At 37.4% G+C, this 22091-nt stretch overlaps 1 pseudogene; it reads left to right on the top strand.

The window, feature by feature from the left end:
* Window positions 1-730: 730 nt before the first annotated feature.
* LOC149208665 (cellulose synthase-like protein E6) lies at window positions 731-21473 on the top strand (annotated as a pseudogene).
* Window positions 21474-22091: the final 618 nt, after the last annotated feature.

Below are 22091 nucleotides of genomic sequence, written 5' to 3'. Positions count from 1 at the left end.
GCTTTTTAACTCGGTGTTAAATTTTAAAATATATAAATTTTATTGTTATATTTATAATTAATTAACTATTTTTAATATATTAAAAATGTGCACTTTTTCGATATAGAAATAGATTATAAATTAAACTTAAAATTAATTAAAATAATAATTTTAATTAAAATAATATAATTAATTAATTTATCACTTTTAATTAAAATAATATAATTAATTAATTTATCACTATAGAACAGAGTAAGTAATTATTAATTTTAATAAAAAATGTATATTTAATTTTAATTATTTATACCATTTTCATACTTTTTATATTATAATAAGTTTTACCATTTTCATAAACAATAATTCTATAAAAATAGATTATAAATTAAACTTAAAATTAACTAAAATAATAATTTTAATTAAAATAATATAATAAATTAATTTATCACTATCCAGCAGAGTAAGTAATTATTAATTTTAATAATTTGTACCATTTTCATAATTTTTATATTTATTATGTTTAGTTATAATAAGTTTTACCATTTTCATAAACAATAATTCTGTGGGCTAGACACCAATCTTAACCATAAAAAAAAAAAAATGTGAATTGAATATATTTTTAGCATATAACACTGATGAATTGAAACTCATAAAATTAAAAAATAACCATGATAATACTTCATTATTATCATTTACATAGTTATCACCCATTAAACTTCATTAAATCCATTTAACCACACATTCAAACTAAAAGATGATTGCAGCACTAGCAATGGTACGTTTCCATAACGATGTTCAGAATGTTGAATGCGTAAGACTACCCAGATTATTTAATATGGTGCCCGAGAAAACATAGAAGCCAAAAACATACGTTGTCCTACTCCCGTTTTTATAATTGGTGATTGAAGCAAAGCGCCGATGGAGCTCAAGGACTTTCCTCTGTATACGACACTCAAAATGAAATCCTTCATCTACAGAGTTTGTGTTTGCAATCACTTTTATTTTGTTAAGAGAGATATGATCTAATCTAAATTGGATTTCATCTACAGAGTTTGTGTGTTTGCAATCACTTTTATTTTGTTAAGAGAGATATGATCTAATCTAAATTGTTCAAGCCTAAATATTTTTAGGAATTAATATTATTTAAATATTTTATATAATTATTTAATTTTTAATTTTTAGATTTTTTATAATTTTTATTTTAATAAACATGAACTAAATTTCAATTCAATTATAATGATAAATAAACAACTTTACAGATACACATCATACTAAGTTGTATAATAAACTTTTGATCTCAGTAATTAAGCTCGTATATTATTAGAATGTATATTTCCCAAATAAGTACTATTTCTTTTGATCTCAGTAATTAATCTCATATATTATTAGAATGTATATTTCCCAAATAAGTACTATTGGCGCTGGATTGTGATATTTCTTGCAGAGCTAGGCTTTGCCTACAGTTGGATTCCAGAGCAGAACTTCAGGTGGCGGCCTGCTGAGCGAAGAGTCTTCCCACAGAGACTTTCTCAGAGGTAATAATTTTCTCATCTATTCTCTGCCACAACCAGAATCAAATAAGATTTCATGCAACGTTTTCATGGGTATGTTAAATGGACATGTTTGAGAGTGATCTACCGCCTGTGGATATATTTATAAGTACCGCTGATCTTATCAAAGAACCTCCGCTGACTGTTATAAACACAGTACTCTCTGCTTTGGCTCTGGACTATCCCATAGGAAAACTGTCATGTTACGAGTCTGATGATGGAGTATCCTCGCTTACAATGTATGCTCTCTTAGAAGCTTCACGTTTGGCAAAGATTTGGCTTCCATTTGGTGATAACTATTCCATTCAGGACAGATCTCCAGAGGCATATTTCTCATCATGTTGTGTTCAGGAAAATGAAAATTTGTCCTTTACTAGAGAATGGAGGCATGTAAAGGTAAGGCGGTACCATTAAATTAAATGAAATAATTAGCAACCAAAGTTATGATTTCTAGCTTTAAAGTTACTCCACTTTCTGTATTTGATTTATACAGTCCTCCCATTGTTTTGTTATTTCTATCAGAAAGTGTATTTGGAATTGAAGGATCGTATCAATAACACTGTTGGGAGGGGAAGTGTTCCATAAGATAAATAGAAAAAACACGTGGACTTCAAAGAATGGAATTTGGGAAGCAGTAAGCGAGATCATCCGAGCATAGTTCAGGTGATCACTCTTATTCAATCCAATACTCTCTATACTCTCTAATACTCTGGCTCTTTTAATTTTTTTGGCTCTTCCTCAGTGCTTATACCAATTAAAACCACACAAGTAATCCTCGTTCCTCAGTAATTGTTTAAAGCTTATTAAACAGATTGAAAACGGCTAAGATTAAATATGGCAGTCTCAACTCACACATCACATACATGATCGACAATTGCTAAATGTAACTTTCTAAAACTAACTTCACCTAATAGCTAACTGGACAAGATTATTCTCTAATACAGATGCCCCGCTAAACATCTGCAGCTGAGATAACCGTACTTTCTACTGTTTAATTTTTCGATTGTATCTTCTTCTCTAAGAATCTTTCCAAAGTATATGCAGATTTTACTAGAGAACGGAGAAGACAAGGACATTCAGGGCCATGATCTGCCCAATCTTATATATGTTTCCCGTGAAAAGCTACCTGGAATTCCCCATCACAACAAGGCCGACGCTCTTAATGCTCTGGCGGTATTTGTCATGTTTACTCTTTTAGTTACCAAGAAGGTAATAGATTAGCATGTTTAGAAATGCAATTTAGTTAAGGGTCACAGCTTGTTTTTCATATTGGCATATTAGAATCTCCGATGTAATGAGCAACGCTCCCTTCATTCTGACTCAGGTCTGCGACATGTACACTAACAATTGTGAAGCACTTCGTCAAGCCATGTGCATTTTCTTGGACCCCAAAACAGGTCACCAGTTTGCCTACGTCCAATTTCCTCAAGGGTTTCATGGCGTCACAAAGAACGAGCCGTATGTAAACCATATCTTGAGGGCATTGTATGGGAGTATTATCTGCACCATTGACCTGTGGGATATTAAGTTATTCATCCATCCATTAAACATAACCGGGAATCTTCCCTTGCAGATTCAATTTAAAGGAATGGATGGTCTTGAAGGTCCATTATACGCAGGCACTGGATGCATTCATCACCGGGATGCTTTATGTGGGAGTGAACGAAGGCATACATCCTCCAAATTTGTTAAAGACTATTCCTGTTCTAAATCTCAAGCGCGTCCATCCAAGATGCTGAAAGAGATGCAGGGGATATTGCAAAGTGAGCCTACGAGGAGAACACCCTTTAGGGCAAAGAGGCCAATCCAACTTGCAGTTTTAGTTTTAATTTTCTTTTAATTTCATATAGTGTATAGGGGAGAGCTTTCTATTATTGTGCAGGGAATCATACTAGTTATAGTACTGGTCCCACGCATCTATAAAAAAATATTCATAAATCATCAAAAATTTGTACATAAATACTTTATATTAAGTTATATAAGTGATATAATTTAGTCAAAAATAGACCCACATATTGATTGGCCCAACAAGTGTCAAATACCAAATCTTAACATCACATATTGACAAGACATAATGTCCCAAATATCTCCAGCTCTGAATTACCCAATAATGTCGTTGAAAAGGACACTGTGGTTGCAGATAATGCTATCCCGCCATTAACCACATGGTTGCCTTCAGCCATAGTGCAAGGTGCAAGTTCAACAAAGAAAATTAGTGCCATGAGATGTTGGACAAAGCAATACATGTAGGCTGCAACTCATGAAATTGAGTTTAATGGACATTCAATCCGTGCCTCTGCAAAAAAACATGGTATTGTTGCCTCTAACATACATTATTCGATAAATGGGTTAACTAGCACAAAGCGTAGAGGGCCCGTTACTGTTATGACTTAAGAGGAGGAGGCCAAGGTGGTTGAGTGGTGTAAGGAGATAGCCCAATTGGGACATGGGTTAGAGATTATACAACTTAAATCCATAGTAGCTCAAATCTATCAAAGGAGGAAAAACCCCTTCAAAGATGGGCTTCCTCATAAATCATGGTGGAGTGGATTTAAAAAAAGGCATCCAGTCCTTGTGCTACATACAACTGAGGGCCTTGACAGAGACAACGCTTTAAATATACACCCTACAATTGTGTCGAAGTTATATAACAATCTTTCTGCTACATATGAGAAACACTCATATGCCTTAGACCGTATATGGAACTGTGATGAAACAAGTTTACAGGTAGGAAGGAATTGTGGTATGCCTGTAATTGTCAAAAGAGGGAGAAGAAATCTGCCTAAGAGGAGGGAGTGGATTGCTATACTTTCTTGTGTCAATGCAATTGGTTCTTCAATCCTAGGATTTTATCTATTCAAAGGTAAAACAAAACTAAAAAACTATATATAGAACTATGAACCAAGTGCATGCATGGCAGCACATCCCAATGCATGGATTACAAAGGAACTATGCTTGAATTGGCTTTGTCATTTTGCTGCATATGTACTAGATGGTGTCTCACCTGAAAACAAACACCTACTGATTTTAGATGGCCATGGAAGCCACATGGCTTTACAGACAATTGAGGAGGCCAACAATTTTGGCATTTACCTATTAACATTACCGACTCATACCTCTCACAAATTGTAACCCCTTGATGTCAGCATGTTTGGGCCTTTCAAGAATTATTTTATGATCGAGCGAGCTTCGTGGATGGCAAAGAATCCAGGGGTGGAGGTAAATAGGTTTGAGCTAGATTAGCTTGCATGTAAAGCATTAAAAAGGGCTCTCACACCTACTAATATCATTGTTGGATTGAGGAGGACTGGTATATGGCCCCTTAATGTTGATGCTCTCGTGCATGATACTTGTTGTAGCCAAGAATTTTATGTGGAAGGTCAAGAAGCACAGAACTTACAAGACCATGTTGATGCCCAAGAAGGTGTTGCTGCTGCTGAAGGTATAATGTCTCTTAATGAAGGGAACTTATGTGGTGATGATGATGAACATTTGAATGAGACACAGTTCAATCATGAACCAACTGTCAATGTCATGGAGGTTGTCACACCTATTGAACCACATGCCAATTCTACATGTGATATTCCATATGAGGCAGTTGATGAATCGAATGAAAATGCAAACTTGATTTCAAATGATAATGCAACAGGATTAAACAATGAACAATTGAGCATGCCAACCCAGGAAATCCCACCATCATGGTTGGAAAAGGCCATGATGAATATCAACCCACATAATGTTTCTACCATCAATGATGAAAGCATGGACATGCCTTCACAATCATCAGAGTTGAACATTGAACTTGTTCATTATTTTGTGGACAATGATTCGCTAGAAGAGGAGATTGTTCAGCATGAGGTACCTGAAGAAGATAATGGGGGACAATCAGTGGTCCCAAAGGCTGAAAACCAAGTGTGAGATCCTAGGGAGCAAGGGGAAAATCGTAGATTACTTGGTGCATTCCTAATTCTACCACCAGAGAGAGTGAAGGCCTCATCAAGGCACTCAACTGCGGATTGTCTTCGTTTGGGGAGGAGTTCACAGTTTCTCACATCTGAAGATTATATGAATTGACTATTTGAGTCTAAACGTAAAAACAATGAAATTCAGGAAACTAAAAAGAGAAAGAAGGAGTTGGCCAAGGACAAGAGAGCTGCAAGGATTGCAGCAGCAAAAGCTCAAACAAAGGAAAGGATGGAAAGACAAAAAGCAAGGGAAGATAAGGAACATCACAAACAACTGGCAAGGCAAGAAAGGTTCAAGAAGTGTTGGAAGGAGAAGGAGGGGTGACAAGCAGGGAAGTCTATGGTCCAAGCTAGTTGGAGCCAAATAGGATGATGTCCAATACACTGGACCACAATGCAGAGCACACACCATCATACCAAGAGGTGATTAACATCCAAGTCCCCTGCCATCAACCAGGGGTTCTACCCACCTCATATACCCCTACAAGTGTAGGTTAAAATCCTAATTGTGTTTATATGACACCTGCACCCAGTGCTGGAGTTAGTAACACAAGTGGACACATGGGTTACTCAGTCCCTCCATTTCTACAAGGAGAAAATTGGAGTCAAGGTTATGGTAACATTCAGGCACATCCTAATCGACCAATCTTGGGTAGTCCACCATAATTGGGTCACAAAAGAGACTCAACAATTCTTGGCAATGCAAGAAATGGAGGCCATCAATCATAAGGTTGGCATGAATTAATTTTTGTAACCGCTATCGCAATGTGAATTTTGTAAGGACACATAACCCATGCATGCAATGATGTGTTGGCCGTATATTAATACCGGTTCGGTAGGTTATGGTAGGGTTTAGGGTTTGTTTACCATGATTACGTTGCGCATTGTTCATTTATGTTTGGGACATGTTCATTTCTATTTGAGACCTGCTCTTGTCTGTTCGCTCTGTTGGGTAGTTGAATTTGAATTGGAATTATCATGAATGTCAACATAATAATCGCAATGTGAATTTTGTAAGGATGCAATAAGTTGATTGGTTTCATAGTAGAAGCTAAACTATAAACTAAATTGAATTGGAATTGGAATTATGATCTAGAATTATGATGAAAGGCAACATAATAACTCAGGGAAAGAAGTGAACATGAAACAAAAGTAGTTACCAATCAAAGGAAAGATCTACCTAGGAGCATGTGCTTGAGAAGTGCAATAGAAACCAACACTCTGTCTGCTCATAGAGGTAGTAAACAAAAGAATCCCTTTGTTCTCACTAAAGGAAATTCAAGAGAAAATAATAGAAAGTTAAGATCAATTGAATCCAGTTTGAAACAACATTGCGAAGGAAAATAAGTAGTAATTTAGAACAACACTCAAACTTGGATTTGGTTCCATATCAGTGGTATTAGATCATTTCCACTCCTCTCGATCTAGAAGCCAAAATGCTCTCATTCTAAGAGTTGTAGCTTGCTACCATGGCCCTTTAGGTTTCTATATGTTAAATTGCCAACTAGGGCAAAACTCCATGTGGGTCAGCTTATTTATGGCAGCTGATAATTTTATTGGATCCCTCTCGTCGAGAGGTGTAGGATTGATCCAAAGATCATCCGATTCCGATAAGTATTTATGGAGATATGAATTTATTTTGTTTATGTAATTATTATCAAGCCAACCAGCTCTTATGTAGGCTCTAGAAGCCCAACCGACGTGTCTATTCAACCTCTACGTTTTAGTATAAATAGAAGAGGACTTGAAGTCATCTGTGACACTCTTCATGCGATCTCTCTTCTCCACTTGTTTGGGTTTTGTGGACAGAGAGATCTAGAAGAGATTATGCTGTCCTAAGGGTTGATCTAGCCACACCCTAACTGCAGGTCAATCAGCAACCGTCATCTACGCAAGTCAAGAAGGCTTCCTGAATGCATCTACAACACAAGCTTGAGACAGGGAGCCATCCTAACACGTAGTCATGAAGAAGCTCATATACGCTCAAAGATGGAGGCTCAAATGATGTTGTAATCCTAACGCTATCAAACCCTAGCCGCAGTAAGGAATGGAATTCATAACGTAGTCGTGAATCCACTAGCAATACATGAAGGATATCTGCAGTGGATTCAACGTTGTAATGAAGGTCGCTGGCAAATGAATATACACTGGGCATAAATATGTTATAATGTAAGGATGATATATATGAGCTACAGTTCATTACATATACAGTGGCTAACAATGAGGATAATACGCTGTCCAAGAGGCCCTTATACGCTGTCAAAGAGGAGCCTTAATACGATGCCTGTAGAAGCCTAAACACAATCCTTTCACGCAGTCAAGGAGACATGCTTACACAAAGAAATAGAACTCGCATTTTCTTTGAGCTGAAAATGGATGCGAGGTGCAGGCAGGAGATCTCGGTTGGGTATAAGATCTCAGAAGGCCTCGTTAGATGCGGTTATGATCACAGCAAGGAAGGATGATAATCCCCTCCTCCTCGGTGGTGTACCTCCTAACAGAAAGCATGATCATTGTCTCTTGGCGAGATCTCTGGAACCCTACAGGAGCAAGAACAATCTCGGCAACTCAGAGCCTCGAGTCATAGTGCTATTCCTCGTCGAGTATAATAGGATCCTCGCAATTATGATCTCAGTGCTCCGTCCCTATGTTACTTTGTTTCAAGGTCAACAATCTCAGTCACGTTATATTGCAGTTGTAACATGTTCTCGTCATAATTGTGATGACATCGCAAATCCTATAGGAGTACGGAGAGTACCGTAACACAGTCTCGACATAACCACAATTGACCTCGGTGCAATAAGATATTAGTTACAGTCTCAGTTAAAGATCAGATGCTGCCCTAATTTCTTATCAAAGGATATCAATGATTATCACAGTCTCAGATTGATGAGAAGGAATAGTATCACAACCTCTACATACTTCCTAAACTCTGCAACAGTCTCAGCATACTAATGGTGAAGAAGATCCATGTGATATCTTTGTATTAGTCTTTGTATTAGTCTTGGCAATAAATGATGATCTCTGAGGTGCTGCAAGGATGATGATCCCAATAGCATGATGATGGGCATGTTGATAAGGAAGCAACAGTGAGGGTCTCAATGATGATGAAATAATGGTGCAGCAATAAGGACAACCTCAGTCTCAGCGCTGGAAGTCTGGGCATAATTACATTCATAGCAAGGTCAAGATCTCAATGAAGCTGTGATGAATGATGATGAAAAATGCGACACTGTGGGCGAAGTAATCATGAGCAGCATGATGAAGATCATGGGCAGCACAGTGATGTATGAGAGCATGAGCAGCATGATGGTGCTACACAGTAAGGTGTAGCAAATGGACGAGATGCAGCATGATGATAGGTGAAGGAGTCACCTTGAGAATCAGTTGAAGAAAAATGTCTTCAACTGATTTCATCACGATATGAAACGATCTATGCTAGATCTAGATAAGTCAAAGTATTGAATTCTATTGTAAATGTACTCTCTCTCTCTCTCTCCTTCTTTGCTGAACTTTGAAGATAAAAGAAGATTTGATCAAAGGGTTTCCCCACACATTGTGGGGTTTGTCCTTGGCTCGCACCATATCTTGTGTCCTCTTACATTGGCTTGTCTTCTGCATTTTATATTTATGTTCTATCTGCAGTTTATCGTAATGCTGATGTGATTGCTAACTATGAAAATTTTATAAATTGCTCTAGCATAGAACATACCTAATCTTAACACTATATTACCCTTGTTTCTAATCCTTAAAGAACTTTCTTGAAGATCTCTGTAATTTATTTCTCCAAAATAAAGTGCCCACTCTAAATTTGGTATTCTCCTTTAAAGTGCCTTCCCTATATTTAGAACAACACACAAACTTGGATTTGGTTCCATATCAGTGGTATCAGAGCAGTTCCACTCCTCTGGATCTAGAAGCCAAAATGCTCTCATTCTTAGAGTTGTAGCTTGCCGCCATGGCCCTTTAGGTTTCTATATTACACTTTTTTCTAATCCTTGGAGATATTCTTACAAATATCTTTAATCTATTTAGCACTTAAAGTAAGGGAATGTAGAGCAAATGAATGATGGGGGAAGAAGACCTAGTTGACTATTTGAAGGAATGGGAGGAAGACCTTGTGAAGTCTTTTCAGGTTGAGTGATGAAATATTAGCTCATTGGCAATAAGCTAGGGGTAGGGGCTTAAAACATGATAAGGAAAAAGGGATCCAATCTTAGACTCTAGAGAGAAACCCTAGTCCACACCTTATTTCTACCATTAAGGGGCCCTGTCCTCAAAGAATGTAGAGCGAATGAATGATGGGGGAAGAAGACCTAGTTGACTATTCAAAGGAATGGGAGGAAGACCTTGTGAAGTCTTTTCAGGTTGAGTGATGAAATACTAGCTCATTGGCAAGAAGCTAGGGGTAGGGTCTTAAAACATGATAAGGAAAAAGGGATCCAATCTTAGACTCTAGAGAGAAACCCTAGTCCACACCTTAGTTCTACCATTAAGGGGCCATGTCCTCAAAGGATGTAGAGCAAATGAATGATGGAAGAAGAAGACCTAATTGACTACTCAAAGGAAGTGGATGAAGACCTAGTAAAGTCTTTTCAGGTTGACGGATGAAATATTAGCTCGTTGGCAAGACGCTAGGGGCCAGGGCTTCAGACAAGATAATGAAAATGGAATAAATCTCATAATCTAGAGAGAAACCCTAGTCCACACCTTAGTTCTACTCTTAAGAGGCCCTGCCCTGAACCTTTGTATGAAAATCACACTACAGGTAGCACAAATTTTTAATGGCAAAGGAATTGATTAAGGTTGTCCTATTGAGCATTAAATCAAAAGATGGTACTGGAGTATAAGAGACGTCTCTTATTGGAATTGGCATAGCTTTCAAGGGGTTGTGATGAAAAAGGAATAAAATGTTTAATGCATAGCTGGTAACGAGGAAACTTGGTGGTTACTCTGTCACATGCAAAGGGACACAAAGATTAGACCCACATTCGAGTGTGTGGTAGATCAACACTAGTTATCAGGTAGGAGTTTGAACTTAAATATTGTGTTCATTTCCAAAGTTAGGAGTCAAGGGCAGTGAAGACTCTCTAGTTGGAAAGCCTAGAGGACTAAGATTGGATAAATTAAGTGTAACAAAGATAGCAAGAGGTTACCTGGACCAAAATTCAAGGAAAGGGATGTGGAAATCAGAGTTAAGACAATCCAGAGGAAGAAGAAATGTGTTAGGGTCAAAAGGGAGAAGGGAAAGCTTCTGCCAGATGAAGACGCTCCAATGGAGGAGGTAATGTCATTGAGTGGAAAAGCCTTAGTCACTTCTTTGGTATAGGGGTTTCTGAAAAATCATTGTACTAGAAGTAAAGTGGTAATGGGGCTATACACTGGATCCTATAAGTAAAGTGGTAATAGGTCTATATATTGTTGGCATTGAGGAGATGGACTTTGTGTTTTGAGCCGAGGCTGGAAAAGTGTTTCACCCAGCCAACATGGGTGAAATTACCAGGTTTGCCCCTCGATTTATGGAATACAACAATCTTGGAGGAAATTAGCAATAGGCTTGAGCATTTATCGCTTTAGAAGAGAATACTCTAACAAAGGATACCAGGACTGTAGTGAAATTATTGGTGCGAATAGATATGAGAAAAGGGCACAAAGAGGTTGTTTAAATTGACTTAGGGAATAGATAATATAGCCAAATTCTATTGGAAAATCCCCTTCCAGAGCTTGAGATGTCACAAGAAAGGGCATATGGTAATGGATTGCCCACAACTTGAAAGGAAATGGGAATGGAGAAGGGTTGAGAAAAAAAAATAGATATGAAATCCAAGAGAAACTCCAGAGCAGTGCAGAGTTGGAGTTTACTATGAAAAATGCAGAAAAGGTCATGCGGGTTTTAAAGGGTAAGGAACAAATCTCAGTTTTGGCAAAAGAGGTCAGAGTAGAAATTTTTGAACTGCTTTGAGGCATATATAAATTTCTATACAAACAAAAATTAATGTAAAATAGATATGTGTTCTCTATACTAGACAACCCAGACAATATTTCAATTCTTAACAACTACAAATACCCAGAAAACCCAAGAGAAAAATACCAAAATGTTTTGATAAGTTTCAACCTTCTAGGCCAGATATGAACACGCTCAATTACAACTGTAAATATAACAGCAAAACATCCCTTATCTTCTTCAATTACAATGCTAAATCACTTAACATATTCACCATTAATTTTTGTCAAATTAGCAAGAAATATAAGTCGGAAATTATAAACCCTAAAAAACATAGATGGATGAAAATAAAATCTCCAATTCACACAGGGATTGGACAGCGAAAAACTTCATTAATATGCATAAGATGAAGTGCATATGCATACCACGGTCTTATTGCAATTATCCTAGACAGCAACAAACAATATTTCATTTATTAACACCTACATACATCGAGACAACCCAAGAGAAAAATACCAAAATGTTCTGATAAGTTTCAGCCTTCTAGGTTAGATATGAACACACTCAATTACAGTTGTAAATACAACAACAAAACAACCCTTATCTTCTTTAATTACAATGTTAAATCACTTAGCATAATCACAATTAATTTATGTCAAATTAGCAAGACATATAAGTCAGAAATTATAAACTCTAAAAAACATAGATGGCTGGAAATCAAATATCCAATTCAAACAGGTATTGGACAACTGAAATCTTCATTAATATGCATAAGATGAAGTTCATATGCATACCACAGTATTATTTCAATTATCCTAGACAAAATCAGACAATATTTCAATTCTTAACAACTACAAACATCCAGAAAAACCAAGAGAAAAATACCAAAATGTTCTGATAAGTTTCAGACTTCTACGCCAGATATGAACACAAACAATTACCATTGTAAATACAACAACAAAATAGCCCTTATCCTCTTCAATTACAATGCTAAATCACTTAGAATAATCACCATTAATTTATGTCAAATTAACAAGACATATAAGTCAGATATTATAAACCCTGAAAAACATAGATGGCTGAAAATCAAATCTCCAATTCACACAGGTTTTGGATAGCTGAAAACTTCATTAATATGCATACGATGAAGTTCATATGCATACCATAGTCTTATCACAATACTAGTGCAATCCACTAATTCTTCAAAACCCTAGATAGAGAAAACCAAGGAAACACTAGCTCGACCAAGAAGATTCAACAAACATGAATAAACACTCAAACAAATCACTCACACATAGACTCATAGAGACTCACAGAGACTGTAAAACCCACAAACCAAAACCCACTGTAAAACCTACTAACCCACTAACCCACTGACTGTAAAACCCACAACCCAAAACCCAATAATTAGCCAAAACCCACATAGGTAAACACATACACACATATAAACAAAGGCACAATATTCCAATGGAGGCTAAATGTGTTAAAAAACACAGTATATCTGGCTGGTAGGATAGTGTCCTACCTTTTTTCTCCATGCCAGAAAGCCACAGGAACCCCAGATGCTCAAACAGTAGCTCAGACTGCAACAACCTGCAAAACAACATCAAAATGGTTAGATAGGGACCAAAAATCAGTTAAACTATGAAATTGCAACTAAGTTATTGAACTACAAACCTGAAAAATCCGTTCGGAGTGCGAAATGGCGATCTCCAACACCGAGCCGAGCTAAATTCGCCACAGGGATAAAGGCAGACGAATAACGAGCCCATACCACTAGACGGGGAAGAAAAACCAGGCGGAAAAACAACACGAAACGCATGAAAACAACCAAACAAGCTGAAGAACGACCACCTTTGTTGGACCATAAACCACCACTCGGCACTGCGAAGCCACTACCCGCATCACCAACAACAGTAATGGCAGTGACCGCCATTGGAGCAGCGGCGGTCAACTACTGGCACTGCGAACGGACAAGAACAGGTCCCAAACAGAAATGAATGCGTAAATGAACAATGCGCAGCATAATCACAGTATAGAAACCCTAAACCCCGCCATAACCTGCCGAACCAGTATTAATAAGTAGCCAACACGTCATTGCATGCGTGGGACAGGTGTCGTACAAACAATAGGTATGCCAGCATGGCGTTGTGGGTGGTCGACATGGAGTTGTTCGCCTAATGGTGTCCCTCCCCTATATTGATGAAATTGTATTTCAAAAATTGCTGGTTGGCATGATTTTTGGCTGTGATGTGGAAGATGGATTGACAGGTTTTGTTACATAGTGTAGAGGGTGGAAATCAATTTACTACACTCTGAGGCGAAAATCATTTTTGGGTGGCGGGCCAGTGAAGTTGAATGATACACTAATTCAACAGAAGAGGTGGAGTGCGAGATACCTAGATTTTTTCTTGGGTAAATTTTATAAATATTTTTATGGGATTCAACGAACACGTACTATCAAGTGTATGTGTTACGGTTAACAGTCTCTATGGGATTCGTCTTCTTTATACATACTTTGCTACGATTTACTCCGTGCACTCTTCTTGTTTAATGGTCTATCATTATTTTCCAAGGTAAATTTTTCATTAACAAATTCTTCCATATTTATACATCATGAGAAACCAAGATGAAATCAAATAGAATATCATTCAAGAATCCTCATTTTCCTTACTGGTGGTTATAAGTTTGTAGAAATGGATAGGCTTCGAATCCATGGTTCATCCTCTTTGTCTCATTAGCAGGATCTGCATATGGTTAGAGCCTGATTGAGTTTTTGTTGATCGGGGCTTCGTTTACGACTTAGTGGAACGAACTGAGCATGGAGCTGATTAAAGGAGTGTCATCCCACTTGTTTGTTTCTTGCAAGATGTTTATCGTATCGGAGGTAGGCTTCCAGGTGACAAACAAAATAATGGAAAACGAGGCAGCCAAAAGACACGAGGAGATATTCAAGTTTGGTGCGGCATCTCCTTTAACTTTGCCTCTAATAAACTTGATATCGTTGGTCAGTGGATTAGCACGAACCCTGCGAGAAGGGTATTCTGCTTTTGACAATATGATTTTGTAGTTAGTTTTGTGCAGCTTCATGGTGATAAATAGTTATCCTATATTGGAGGCCATGTTCCTAAGCAACGACAAAGGGCGAATACTTACTTCCATTACCGTTGTCTCCATCTTTGTTACAGTTTCTGTGTGTTCTGTCGCTTCCACGCTCCTTCATTGCTAATGAAAAAAATGTTGGAAGAGATTTAAAATCTGTTCAGTGGAAGACCATTTGTAATTTTAATTACGCATCTGCATTATTCATTTTAGCTTTCATGGAACCGCAGAGATATGGACTGTATTGGTGGATGTTCATTCAATTCACTATTGAAGCAGGTAAGTCATGTGCCAAGCACATCATCTGTTGAGCTACGTTGGCCATTTTCCAGGGATGACCTACTTTGTCTCCCTTTAACTCATATAGAATAGACCAAATGTGAATATGGACTAAAGGCATTGGATTTTGTAAATAAATCACATGGAGTAGTTGTCCCTAAATGGCTCAGATTGTAAAATGGAAAATTGAACATCGAATCCAGTGGGCCTGGATTGTCCCTCTTTATTCCTGATTCACAATGGTAAACATGGTATGAATTTCAATTTCTATCCTTTCTCATTTTTTAACAAGTGCTATGTAGCTAATATTGGCCACTTAATGACTGCTGAGAGGTTGTGAGCGAATTAATTATTTTTTTTATAAAAAAATAGAAATGAAAGTGAAAATATTGGGCTAAAATGGTTCTTTTTGGCTAGAACTCTATTTCATTGGTTGTAATGAAGCTTTATAACTTTATATCTTCGGCGTTTCATTCAAAATTGATATGGAGAAACTTAGTTTCAAGTGAATGTGACATCAATTCCAAGACGGGAATTGTGCATGATTGATATAGAGTTAAGTCATGGCAATATGGAATCAAAATTTTATTGTTATCTCCCAAATGGCGTCTTGTTTTAAACATGACTACTTTATTTTGTAGAGAAAAATGGAGTTGGGATGATCTATAATATGTGATTTAATATTAAAATATTTTTTAAATTCACACGCTAACAAAATTCACCGCTTTAAAAAAATTCACACATTATCTTTTTGCATGGTAAGTGAGACCAATATTTTCTGTTGGGTTCAAGGAAAGAAGTTAAAACAATTTTAACAAACCAATTAAAACATATGAGAAATTGAAGACTAACCTCCCAATAAAATCTAAGCGAAACCTAAAACTTCAAAGTGGGATCTTGGTAATAACCCCACTCTTGCTCACTAGTAGAATTAGTTTGGATCCCATACCGCAAACTTTGCATCCTCGAATTTGAATTCCCTAAAATGAAATGAAGAGCTTTAGTGCATTACATAGGATTTGTGGCCAACCAAGTGTCCAACTCCACTACAGTTTCAAATCCTTTAACCTGCAAGAATGGATACATGCATACACTAATCAGAAACACATAGAAAAAAAATAAAATAAAAAACAAAAAAAAATTATTGAATTCTTGAATTTAATTTCCTAAGAATTACAGAAACTATGTGTAAATAAAAAAATTCCAGAAAGCTAGGAAATAAATGCTCACCATATCCTAAAAATTAATAAGAGTATATCAATAAAACTTTCTTAGTAAAATTAGGAAAGAAATGCTCACAACATTCCAAAAAATTACTTGTTTTCTATTAATTTAATTATATTCATTAAAATGAAAGTTTTATTGTATGGTTCTTGAAATTATAGAAAGGTGAACGGAAAAGAATAAAGTCAGAATAAAAGTCATACAAAAAAAAGTTTAAGTCAAACTAAAAATAATAAGACTAAATATTAAAAACAATATAAGAAAAAGTTTTTTTTTTATTTATTTTTTCCTTTTTAAAAATATATTATCTTAAATTGAAAATATGGAGAAAAAACTATAATTGATGAAAATTGAAATAATAAAAAGAAAAATTACTAAAGACGTCCAAATTCAGTAACTCTTCTCCATTGAAAAATACGAGTTTTTCTTTTTTTCTCTCTTGAGGATTCAGAGCTCTGAAAAGGCGCGGAACTAGGGTTTGCAGTAGGATTTTGGAGTTGGGCACCATGGAGGGGCGAGAAGGAGGGAGCTCCACTACCTCCTACAGTCATGTTGTATCAAACCGCTTCAAGAAACCCATGGAAGTGGAAACTGGGGGTACAGACAAAGGAAAACAGGAAAACAACAGAGCACAGAGGCAAGCAGAAACACAGGAGGAAGTCAGAAGAGAGAAGTGCATAGGAGCAAACAGTCAGAAGATTGAACCCAGTAGTAGGACAAGACCATGTAAACCTAAGGCATCCATCACACCCCGAGTGGTGTTAAGTGATCCAGAACTACAGACGCACAAGGAGCACATGGCAACTTATGTAGTGATATGTAAATTCATGGGGTTTTGGCCAATGGAGAAGGCACTAAATTCTTGGATAAAGAACCATTGGAAAGATAAGGGAGAAATAGATCTACACCTTGGATCCAAGGGTTTCTTCACAGTTGTGTTTACGAACCTAGTGGATATAGACAAGGTGTTTGAAGGAGGGCCTTACTTCTATGCGGCTTCAGGCCTCTATAGGAGGCCATGGGTAATGAACTTTGTTCTAGAGCGAGAAACATTTACATCAGTGCCGGTCTGGGTAAGACTATATTCCCTACGTCTAGATTACTGGCTGCGAGAATCATTAAAAGCCACAGGTAATAAACTAGGGCATTTTTTAAAAATATCAAAAGCCACTCTGCGAGGAAAATATACCTCCTTTGCCAGAATATGTGTGGAAATGGACCTTTCGGGGGCTTTTCCAGATGAAATAATTCTAGAAGTTTATGATGAAGAATGGGTACAAGTGGTGGACTATGAGCATGTACCCTTCAGATGTCGCAAATGCCATGAACACGGACACCTCTTCAGAGACTGCCCTTTAAGTAAAATGGAGAGTAGTACCAAAGCAACCTCAAGTAAAGAGACTAAAATATTTACCAAGGTGGGGGGCAGAGGAAAAGGAGGGAGAAAAAACCAAAAAAAAGCTATGAGGAAAAACAGCCTAGTCATAATAGGTTCAAGATATTAGAATAAGAAGACGGGGATGAAAGAATGAATCAAGTAATGAAGGATAATCCTGTAGAGAAGGAAAAGGATGAGAGCATGGAGGATAGACCTGATAAAAGCCAGCAAAGGGAGGATTAGCCAAGTACTATGGAACTTGATATGGACGAAGAGATGACCTGAAGCGAAGTGGGTATAAAGGATCCTGAACTGCAGGACATACTGGAAAGGGAGCATCTCGATCTAGAAAAGTTCCTGGAGGAAGGAACAACCAAAGGAGTGGATTCTCTACCTCAAGATGAATTTAAAAAAGTACAAAAACTCTTCCTCTGGAGAACGTAGGCAAAGGGTGCATGGATCAAAAGAAACTATGATAGTCAAGATAATGGAGGGGTTAAAACTATGGAGGCAACATGGGGACAGGCTCGCAAGAACCCAGGAAGGAAAAGAGGAAGAAAAAAACAGAATGAGCTACTGATGGAATGTGGAAAACTCATGACCATCTCAGGTAAGATGAAAGACCTAATTAGTTACTCCTTTACAAATCTTTCTTAATGAAGCTTACAACATGGAATATTAGGGGTCTAGGAAGCAAAAGGAAACAAAAAAATCCCAGCAATATAATGAAAGTAGAAAAACCAGATATGATATTTATCCAGGAAACAAAATGTTCAATAGAAAAAATAAGAGAAATACACAGCAAATGGCTAATTGAATATGAATATCTACAAGTTAAAGCGGATAAAACAGCAGGAGGAATTCTCACACTTTGAAACCCTCAGAAACTAGGAATCCTAGATGCTGAAGAATCTAGGAACTATCTATCAGTGGTCATCCAGCCTTTTGGGGACAAGGGAGTTTATTTGATTACAAATTTTTATGGTCCACAAAAGCCTGCAGATAAACTCGGGCTTCTTACCTCACTGGAGGAATTAAGAAACATGCATTCGGGTATCCCCTGGATTCTAGGAGGGGAATTTAACATGATTAGGTCCCTATCGGAAAAGAAAGGTGGAACCAGATCACTAGGTAGAGATTCCATAGCATTTCAGAATTTCATAAACAACATGAGGGTAGTAGATATAGATACAAGTAATGGTATCTTCACCTGGAATAATAAAAGGGGAGGAGAGTCTCAAGTGGCCTCAAAATTGGACAAATTCATTATCTCGGAGGACCTCATCCTTACAGGATTGGACTTGTTAGCTATGATACTCCCTTTTGGTGGCTTGGATCACTTGCCTGTTCAAATTGAAGCATCCTTTATAGGAACTCCAGGAAATAGACCTTTCAAGTTTGAAAACATTTGGGTTATCCATCATGACTTTATCAGCAATATTGAAAAATGGTGGGCAAAAGATATACAAGTTCAGGGCACTAAAATGTTTCTCCTACATAAAAGATTGAAACACATCAAACTCAGGCTTAAATATTGGAATAAGAATGAGTTTGGCAACATTTTTGAAGCCAAAAAAGTAGTTGAACGGAAGCTACATGAAACTAACCAGATCCTCATCACAGATGGCTTCAACGAGGAGAGAAGGGAACAAGCTAACCATCATCAATAGGAATGGGAAGGACTATGCAAGTAAGAGGAGATATTCTGGAAACAGAAATCAAGGGTACAATGGTTAAAAGAAGGAGAAAGCAATACATTGTTTTTTCACAAATTTATCATGGATCACAGGTCTCATAACAGGATTTCAAAAATCAAAGATTCTAAAGGAAATCAACTCAATACCCAAAAATAAATAGAAGTTTCTATGCTTCAACATTTCCAAGGCATCGTTGAGGAACCTCTCTTAGACATATCACAATTCATCAATGAATTTACAAAGCACATTCCTAAGCTTGTGACAAGAGAAGAGAATTATAATTTAAACAGACCAGTGAATGAAGAGGAGGTCAGCGGAGTCATCAAAGAGATGCAAAGAGGAAAAGCACCAGGTCTGAATGGTTTCGATGCTGACTTCTTTAAAGCATGTTGGGGAATAGTCAAGCACGATATCATTGATGTGGTTGAGGACTCTAGGAAAAACAAAACTGTTTTGAAGGCACTCAATACCTCTTTCATATCCTTTATTCCAAAACAGGGTAATGCTATGACACCAGACAAATTTAGACAAATATCATAATGCAATGTGGTGTACAAAATTATTTCAAAAATAATTGCCAACAAGCTTAAGCTCCTTCTTCCAACTCTCATGTCTGAGGAGAAAACTGGATACGTGGAAGGCAAGAAAATTCTCAACAATATCATTCAAGCTCACGAGGTGGTTCACTCACTTAAGAGCAACAGGCAGGCAAGAATTATTATACAACTTGACCTAGAAAAGGCTTATGATAAGCTGAGTTGGGCTTACATAAGGGAAGTTCTAATAGCTTATGGCTTTGACCATAACTGGATAAGATGGGTAATGGCCCTAGTAACTACCTCTAGTTTTTCAGTCCTGCTAAATGGTTCACCATCCACAACCTTTAAACCTTTGAGAGGTCTTATACAAGGAGATCCACTCTCACCCTTCCTCTTTATTCTCATGATGGAAGGGCTAGGCAATGCTATCAAATTTTCCAAAGCAGAAGGCCAAATCTAGGGTCTCAAACTCACCATGAATGGAGATGCTTTGACCAATAAACAATTTGTGGATGATGCCGTGCTGCAAGGTATACCCACGGTCAAGGAAGCTCTAGCCTACAAACAAATCCTAAATGACTTTGCTATGGCTATGGGTACAGAGGTAAGCCTTACTAAGTCAAAGATTTTCTTTTTTAATACTAACATTGCTATTGAGAGAAACATATCTAGAATTCTAGGCTTTCAAAGAGATATGCTACCCTCCAAATATTTGCAAGTACCTCTAATAGACAAACCTTTGAGCAAGGCAGTTTGGGAGCCTATGACCAATAAGCTCCAGGACAAAATCCAGAAATGGACAAACAGGTCTTTGAATTTAGGAGGACCACTAGTGCTCACAAAATTTGTTCTACAAATTGTCTCCATCTTTATGCTTTCATTCCTTCCAACTCCTAAAGGAGTTATGCAACATTGCAGAAATATCCAAGGAGATTTTCTTTGGGGCAAAGGGGAAGAGAAAAAAAAATGGGCTTTGGCAGCTTGGGAAAAGATCTGTAAACCTAAGACACATGGAGGTTTAAGACTTGATGACCCTTAAATTCTTAACAAAGTTTTGGGGGCAAAACTATGGTGGAGATGGCTAAAAGATTCAGCTTCACCTTGGGCCAAAATTTGGAAACAGAAATATGCAAACAATTGGAAAGAAAGGGATCACATTAGAATTTCTGGGCCCATTCAAGGCTCCCACATTTGGAACAAAGCTTGGGAGAATAGAGCCATTGTTCAGAAACACAGTTTCTGGGAAATAAGAGATGGAAACCTTTCTTGGTTTTGGGAAGATAATTGGCAACAGGAACCTAAATTGTTAAGAGAAGAATTCGCCAATCTCAAGAACGATACTAAAGGCAAAGGGTTACTCAGGGTAAATGACTTCTGGGATCAGGAAAGAAGCGAGGGAAAATGGAGAATATGGAAAATCCTGTTATACAGTGATGACTCCCCGTTGAAGGTACAGGCAGAAGCTTTAACAACCATCCTGGAATGGAGAAAGATTCTGACATCAGCAGATTCAGACCAATTGAGATGGGGAAAAAACAATGAAGGCAAATTTAACCTCAAAGATGCCAAGCGCATAGCCCTTGGGCTTGACTTTCCAAACCCTATTTGGGTATGCAAGGACCTATGGCAGAACCAAAGCTGGATTAAAATCAAACTATTCATGTGGTTATTGCAGCATAGAAAAATTCTGACCTGGGAAAACCTTAGGAGAAAAGGGTATCCGGTCCATCTCGATGCCAGCTATGTGAATTACAAGAAGAAACTATGGATCACCTACTTAACTTCTGCCCATTCACATCCACCTTGTCGAACTGGGTAGCTTCAATATTCAGAAAAACAGACAGGGACATCGGCAACATTACCAGTACTTTGAAGAAGTGGAGGAAAGATTTCTCTGATAATGAAATAATCAACAAAGTTTGGGCTTTAGTGCTAGGCTTTCTAATCTGGGATGTCTGGAAAGAATGCAACAAAAGAATATTCAAGAACAAGAAAGGTTCTCCCCAAAGCATCATGGATCATATTTTAAGACAGCTCAATGAGACGGTAGGGACCCTCATTAAAAACTCCCCTGAGGACCAACCAAAAGATATGCATGTGCAGATACTACTACATTTGGGCCTCCAGGGCCTTGTCCCACAAGGCAAAAGCATGAATGTAAGTCATATAATAACTGATAAGGATTTCTGGCAACCTCCCCCTCAGGGTTTTATGAAATGCAATATAGATGGGACCTCAAAAGGAAACCCGAGTATCGCTGGGTATGGAGGAGTAATAAGAGATGAAAAGGGTTTCATAAAAACAATCTTTCATAGTCATTTGGGGAAAGCCACTAACAATACAGTAGATCTCATGGCCCTTGAGCAATGCCTAGAAATATTGAGGGACTCAAATATTCATAATACCATAATTGAAGCTAATTCTGAATTGATTATTA

The sequence above is a fragment of the Pinus tabuliformis genome, chromosome 1_2 (assembly GCF_031772625.1).
Source record: "Pinus tabuliformis cultivar Carrire ecotype Pingquan chromosome 1_2, CPIR1, whole genome shotgun sequence".
Lineage (NCBI taxonomy): Eukaryota > Viridiplantae > Streptophyta > Pinopsida > Pinales > Pinaceae > Pinus > Pinus tabuliformis.
This window is presented reverse-complemented; position numbering and strand designations above follow the sequence as displayed.